This window comes from Epinephelus fuscoguttatus, linkage group LG21 (assembly GCF_011397635.1).
Source record: "Epinephelus fuscoguttatus linkage group LG21, E.fuscoguttatus.final_Chr_v1".
NCBI classification, from domain to species: Eukaryota; Metazoa; Chordata; class Actinopteri; order Perciformes; family Serranidae; genus Epinephelus; species Epinephelus fuscoguttatus.
Window position 1 is genome coordinate 19,875,959 of NC_064772.1, and position 7,888 is coordinate 19,883,846.

The 7,888-nt window shown below is 40.6% G+C and overlaps 1 pseudogene; it reads right to left on the bottom strand.

Annotated features, from left to right (window-relative positions):
* Nucleotides 1–431: 431 nt before the first annotated feature.
* Nucleotides 432–7,480, bottom strand: LOC125881522 (solute carrier family 22 member 13-like; annotated as a pseudogene).
* Nucleotides 7,481–7,888: the final 408 nt, after the last annotated feature.

Here is a 7,888-nt window from a genome sequence, read left to right on the forward strand (position 1 = left end):
AAAATCTTCTGTACAGGCAAAATAAATCTAACAGACTGTAGATAACCAACAAAAAACTTTATTTAATAACTTACAAACAGAGAGATATTTATGTGAAGCTTTAAATGTAGGTGACTGCACACTGATAAATCCCTGTTAAATAAATCAATTAGAAATCAGTTAATTGAAACAACAACAAATTGTAGTTGACAGTTCTGACAGACTGATTATAAATCAGGAAAAATAAACAATTACAATATTAAATGATTTCAGTACAGATTAAAGCTTGTGTCCTTCGGTAATTTGAGTAGTACTGTATCTGTTCGCAGCAGGTCCAATACCTGGTTTCCTAAAATTAATAAAAGAAAAAAGGATTATTAACACATAGAATAAACTTAAAATAATTAATGTAATTTGAAGATATATGTATATATTTTCAAATCCAGCATAACTCACTTGAGCTCAGCGTGGTCCTGCAGTTCAACATTGAGGGTTTCAGGCAGTAGTAAAGAGAAACCTGCAGCAGCAATGGGGACGCTGCCATATATCAGCATGGGAATGGTGTGATGGTAGACGCCCAGGAGCCTGATCAGTGGAGCGAGGATGCCCGCCACACGAGCACACATGGAGTTTACACCTACACCATTCTGCCTGAAAGAATTCATAATGGACTCGTCAGGAATCAAACACTGATTGGGATGATTTTAGTAACTATAGATGAAATATCAAGAAAATACATAGTGGGTACCTACACAAACACAGATATGTACAGGGGGAAGAAGACAACAGACTAGAAGAAAAAGGCAGTAATAACGTTTAACTAACAATATCTTTTAAATTCCTGAATATTAAAGGATAACTTTGGCACCTTCTTAACCTGGACCGCATTCCCTCATTCATCCTCATTCACATCAGCCTCTTTGATCAATCTACATGGGGAAATAGGCTCCAGCTTGAAAAATGCCAAAGTTATCCCTTAATTAGGGACCAAAGTGATATCATTACTGCGTAAAAAGGAGATTGGGGAAATTCAAGTGTAGGTTTTTAAATATGGAGTATTCATTGTTGTTAATATAGTGTCCAGTGTTTAGTATTTACAGTGTAGTTACACAATATTAAAAAAGCAGTCTCTTGTTCACCCTCTTTTTAAGATACTAAGAACATCACTAAGTATTGGAAATGCAGTCTAGCGTTGCTGTTTGTGGTATAATTACACATTTATCACAATAAATGTAATTTAATGGAAAACCAAATGTATTTCAGTATTTAGACAGATATCAGTGTTACTATTTTTTGATGTAATCATCACAAGGAGCAGAAAAAGTGGCATTACCTTAAAATGGTTGGGTATAACTCTGCAGTGTAAACGTAGGCTGTGCTGAAAGAGGCAGTAGCAGCAAATTTCCCCATTACGGCTATGATTGTTACCACCACAGGAAGATCTGATGGGTAAATAATATGTTATAAAACCATACACCGTACCTGTCAGATAAACACTGAAAAATTCACACCTTTATAACAAATGTTTTCAGATCATGAGAACATATCTGAGGTTTCGAAGATACCTTTTGGGATAGCAAGGACCAGGAGGCATGCAGCACCCCCAAAGAACAGGTAGCCTACTTGACATTTTCTCCTTCCAAGATGTTGAACTAGGGTCAAAACACTCAGGTTTGCCGGTACTTCGACAACACCAAAGATGAACTGCGTGAGGTAGATATTCAGGCCAAAACTGCCAACATTCAGGCTCAGTCCATAATACAGAAGACTTACTGAGAACCTAGTGTTGGAGAGTCAGAAATACGTTCAGTTAAACAGCATCATTGTGACAAATGTGTGCTATTAAACCTGTAGCTATTGCATATCATTGCTAAACATGACTGATGTATCTGTATAATGATCGCCAGACTGTCAAAGACAGTGGCATGAACAATAATCCTAATTAAAGAAGACGTACCAGTTGTAGCCCATTATGAAAGTACGTTTTCTCAAATACGATATTCGGAAGATGTCCGACATGTTTCTTCTCTCCACTGTTCCCTCCATTTCAAGCTAAAAAAAAAGTAAGAGTTCAGTTTTTGAAAATGTTTACATATGACAAAAAGGTTTGTTATATTTTGGCAGAAGTCAAAGTGTGATGATGCAGCTCACCTTGTCCAGCAGATGTTCTGGGACCGTCCTCCCGTTAACCCTGGCTGCCCTCTGGAGCTCCTTTTGTGCCTCCACCTTCCTGCCATGGGTCATCAGCCAGCGAGCTGACTCTGGGAGAAACCTGATGGAACACAAGTTCAAAATGACAAACCATGACTGTGATGTTAAGCCCAGTTCAGACCAACGATTCACGATGAGACAAAACCATTTTGGAATGTTGGAGAGAAAAGTTGCAGCGGTCTGAGCTCAGCTTATTATTGACTTATTTATTTATTAACTTATTGGCACTTCTTACAGTCCATCTGATGCCCGTTTTGTTTCTGTTTTTCACCATTTCATCACTACTACAAATGCAACTGTAGCCAGTCCCCCAATCCCAAATGGATCCCTTACAGACTTGTTGACTCAAGCCGTAAGCCCTTACAGACCTAGGACCAATTCCATTTCTTCCCCTTAGCCCTTGTCTTGGCCCTTCCCCTTGGTTTTGCACGTTCACGTGAGGATGGTGTCCCAATTCTCCATCAGGTTAAGAGCTAACCTGACGGCCACAAAATAAGCCTGAAAAGCTGGAAAGCAGAGCAGAAGTACAGAGAGTTGTTGCATAGAGATGATACACCGTCTTATCTAGTTGCATTGGTGTGAACCAGCAGATTTTTAGAACTTTTCAGAACAGAACGTTGCAGGTAGATGCATGTTTCAACTTGTCTCGTTGAAAAACTTTGGTCTAAACTGGGCTTTAGAATTAAAACCTCTTTGTTTTGTGCTTGACGCACTTTATGAATTTGTCGAAGTATTGCACTCTGAGAGGCTGCTCACCAGTACAAGAATCCTAGGAGGAGGAGAATAGGACTAAAGAGCACCAGCTGCAGGATCCTCCAGTTGGGGGTTAAATAGGCAATGCCAGACAACAGCATCAGTCCAATAGGAAAGAAAAAAATGATGGACATTGTGCAAAGAGCAGACTTAGATGAGTGAGTCCACTCCACTCCTATAAAACAGATGATGATCACACATTATTTTATTTCAGTGGTAACAACAGTGTTGAGTTAATAGCCTCGCACTGATATGAATATTTATATATTTTTACAAATGTATGATTAGCGGTTGCCTGCTCAGTGTCACAGTCATGCAATGTGGAATTGAAGCTACTGATATAAAAGATGAAGAGGTGAAAGACATGATTCAAATCTTCCAGGTTTACTTTATATGCAGATGAACTACAGGTGTCTCTGATGATCCCGATGTTGGGCATCCATGTCAACTCCCCCACCACTATCATCTCTCATTAGCTCTGATTTTAGCATTTCTATTTCATTCAGTGAGTGTCCTTAGTCACAGATGAACAGGGTACTTACCCATCACAGATGTGTTCATTATAATGACACCTCCTGAACTCCCACAGAAAAATTTTAAGACCATGTAAACATAGATGTTTGGTGAGAAAGCAGCACACCAGACAATAGTAGGACAAAGAGGCAGAGGAGGATTGCAAAGTCGAACCTACAAACAGAGAAGAGTATTTGTTTTGTTTTGTTTTAAAGGATACAAGGTGAATCTAAATACTATTTATCTTTCACTGTTTGCTTATCATAGAAGGAGATAGATTATTGGGTAGATGACCCCTTAAAGTATTTCATTACTGAAAACACAGCTTTTCATGAAACTATGCTGTCTATGCAGTAAAAAGATGTAAATACTTTTGAAATTGGTGCTATACCACCCAAGAAAACAGAGGAAACTGGCTGTAGCATTTGCTTTCACCTGAGTGGTAGAAAACCCACAACTACCAGAATGCACTGTAGCACAACGGACCACCTGGCCACTTCAACACAGGAAACACATGACCACAGCCGTACCAACCACTAAGGTCACCGACGTCAGAGGTGTATACTTAACATGACGTCAGAGATGTATACTTAAAATTAACTTCACCTCCTTGTGGAAAAGATATTATGACGCCAAGAGAATGATCAGCTTGCTCCTCTGATAACAGGCGTTGGCTGTGTGTCAATATGTGGGTGGATGGTGAAGTAAATGCTAGACACAGTGGTTCTTGGGTAGGGTGTTTCAGGAATGTCAGAAAACCGGCAGGCAGAATTTAATGCAATCAATGTAAAGCGAGATACTATAAATGAGGTGAGGTGACATTCCAACGATCTAGTTACATGATGTAACTAGATAGTTTTACAGGTAGACTGTAATTCAGTGTTATTCATCCACAGTCATTTATCATTTGATGAGAATTATTACAGCTCCTCCTGCACTGCTGTTGTGCTTGTGCAGTGAACTAGCCCTTTGCTACCTAGAATAGTCAAATATCAATTGACCCTGCTTATCCAGGCCTAGTCATGGGGGCAGTTGGCTTAGCAAGGTAGTCCAGATGTCCCTCTTTGCAGCAATGTTTTTAAGGTGTTTTTAGGCCAGATGAGACACATATAATCCCTCTAGCATGTTCTGGCTCTACCCGAGGGTCTCCCACCTGTTGGACACACCCAGAAAACCTCTTACAGGCATTGCCCAGGCGGAGCCTGGTCTGGGAGATCAGATGCCCAAACCACCTCAACTGGCCCCTTGCAATGTGAAGAAGCAGCGGCTCCACTCTGAGTTCCTTAGTCTATCTCTAAGGCTGCCATCCTACAGAGGAAACTCATTTTGGCCGTGTGTACCTGCTATCTAATTCTTTTGGTCACTACCCAAATCTCATGACCACAGGTGAGGGTGGGAACATAGATGGACCGATAAATTGTGAGCCTTGTCTTCCAGCTCAGCTCCCCCTTCACTACAACAGTCTGGCGAAACACCTGCATCAATGTTGACGCTGCACCAAACTGCCTGTCCATCTTGCGCTCAATTATACCCTCCATTGTACACAGGACACCGAGATACTAGAACTCCTTCACTTGGGGCAGTAGCTTACTCTCAACTCCAAGGGGGCAGTCCACTTTTTTCCCAGCAGAGAACCATGCCCTTAGACCTGGAGACACTGAAGATTATGGTTTAGGTAATAATGTTGACTTTTGGTTTTACAAAGCGCAGTCTCACTCCGAAATCTTTGAAATTCGGTGCTTGGGCAGTGACCTGCGGCATCAGAAACCAACCAAAAAAGGCATCCATTAACTTTTGCCTGATATGCAGCCAGTTGCCATTATATTTTAACAGCGCTTGGCAGCATCAGGGGGGAAACACGGCAGGATGGGGACGAAATGTCGCATCCCGTAAGATTCTAAAGCCAAAACCTGTTCTTCTTTACAAAACCTAACCAAGTATTTTTGTTGCCTAAACCTTATCACATGCATTTAGGGAAAAAATGGTCACTCCATGGTGTTGTAGCGACGTAGTGCAAATGGTAAATTTCCTGTGAAAAGGTAGACAATGCATGTAACAGGCAGAACTTGACACAGCCTCCCACAACATCAACAACCAACTCACCCAGGGTACCTTGCACATCGTATGTGGACATGGAAAGTCCATGACCAAGCACGTCAACATGTGACGAGGTCGGAGTGAGAATGTGTTGTTTCACATGGAACCTCCTGGGCTAAAGTCCTGTGTTTGTTTGTATGTTTTGTTTCTAGCTTTTCATACTAAGTCAGTCGCTCTGAGCACCTAATATTGCTGACAATGGGTTTACATTGGGGTTAACCAAAAGCCGGGGTGTCTCATACAAACACTTGAGAGTGTCTTGTGCATCTATGTGATGCCGAGGGCCACTGACCAAGTTCATTGTATTTGACAAGCTGGGAATGACAACGGGTTGGGTGACACCCACAAGTCTTGTACTTAACACAAATTATAATTATCAAGGTGACAGCTCCTGTGAAATCAAAATCCCCTTCAGTCATACAAAGAATGACAACTATTACTTACGTTGGAGGTTGAAGTGTATATGTTATCGGTCCTCACCTGTCAGAAATTGCCCCAAATGTCAACGCTCCAAACAGAAAACCTGCCATGTAGATGGACTGTGAGGCCTCGATCATACTGTTCTTGTCACAAACCAGATCAAACTGAAAAGACAAAAGGATTTTGAAAAGAGGAGAAAGGACAGTGGTGGACCAACATCAAAGTTCATGAAAGTGTCACCTGAGAAAAGTACAGATATCTTATCTCAGAAAATGACTTTGGTAGAAGTTAAAGTCACCTATTAGAATATTACTTGAGTAAAAGTCTCAAAGTATCTGATATATTTTGTACTTCAGAATCAAAAGTGATTTTGTGATATTAAATGTTCTTAAGTATTTAAAGTAAAAGTACAAGTGCTGTTAATCAAAAGCAAGCGATCAGAATTTTGAGAATTCCGAAGTTTATTTTCTCTTACAATATAAACTAACTTAAGGGATTTCAAAAAACCTTTGACCTCTAGCACTGACACACAAATCTGTCACAAATCTGTATCTCACTGAATTACTACCCACCCTCTCTGCTGTGGGACTCCATTTTCTGCATCATGCAGTCAGCCTCATCGGCCAGTGAATTTCTACTCACATAGCTGCTAGCATGTAGCATCTAATCCAACATGCAGCCTGGTCTTGACTTTAAATGGAAAATTAACTGCTGCTTTGAAAGCACTTGTTTGTACTTACCCTTACGTCATGAACCTATGACCTCATTTGCAAGCTAGGACCACTGATTCACCAAACCTGATTTTATTTTGTAGTAACAAAGTAATGAAGGTGCTTAGGGGAAATGTGTTAGAGTAATAGTATATATTGTGCTTCAGATATGTAGTGGAGTAAAAGTAAAAGTTGACAGATATTTAAAAACTTATGTTAAGCAAAAATACTCCCCAAAATATTTAAGTACTGTAACTAAATATTATTATTTTGTCTTACTTCACGGATCAAAAACAGAGAGCAGGGGCATGGCAAGGAATTACAGTCCTAATACACAGAGCTGAGAGACTGAGGGTCTTGAGTCTACTAGGGACCCTTAGCTGTTAGCTTGCTTACCTCTGACATTATGCTCGAAGCACCTACAGGTGTCTCATAGTCCCATCCATCTGTGCATCCAGTTGTAGTGTTAATCCCATATGCTTCAATAGTTTCCAAATCCAAATCCACAGGTGTGAACATTTTACAGCTTTCATACTTCCCATCCTTGTTCACTGGGATGGTGAGATTTCTTCGTCTCTCATCTGTCAGGTTGGGCCCACGCTCCAAGATCCAGTCAGTGTTACAGTGATGTGGAAAGCTCACTCCTGCAAACACCTGACCGATCACATCAAAAGCAGCAAATATGCTGGGGATGCATAATGCAGCCAATAACCGTTTCTGAAACAAACCAAACTCCCCGACCTCCTTTAGGATCTGCCCGAAGGTGCTCATAGTGATGTGCAGCTAAATCTACCAATGTTCTCCTTCAGAGTGCAGTGTGGGAGATGGATGTGTCAGGTTTAACATGCAGTATATCTTATCTCATTTATTAATAGTTAACCCAGCACATTATGATTGTGATATAGCGCTGGGTTTAACTCATCTTTTATCAGGGAACAACACTTCCTCCATCAACTTGATCCACCGTAAAAGTTCATTTGGATAAACTAATAAAATGAGAAATAACACAGATAATGGCAATACAGGGTAACTTAACTCACCTCAGCTTCAACTTGTAAAGCCATAAAATGCAGTGAGGATACTATCACTATCCGATATCTGGTATGGAGTAACAGGAGTTTCACAGGTGCTCCTATCAACATGTAGCTAAATTTGCAGTGCTTCCTTTTCAAAGGGCAATGTGAGAGACACTAACAATATAATTG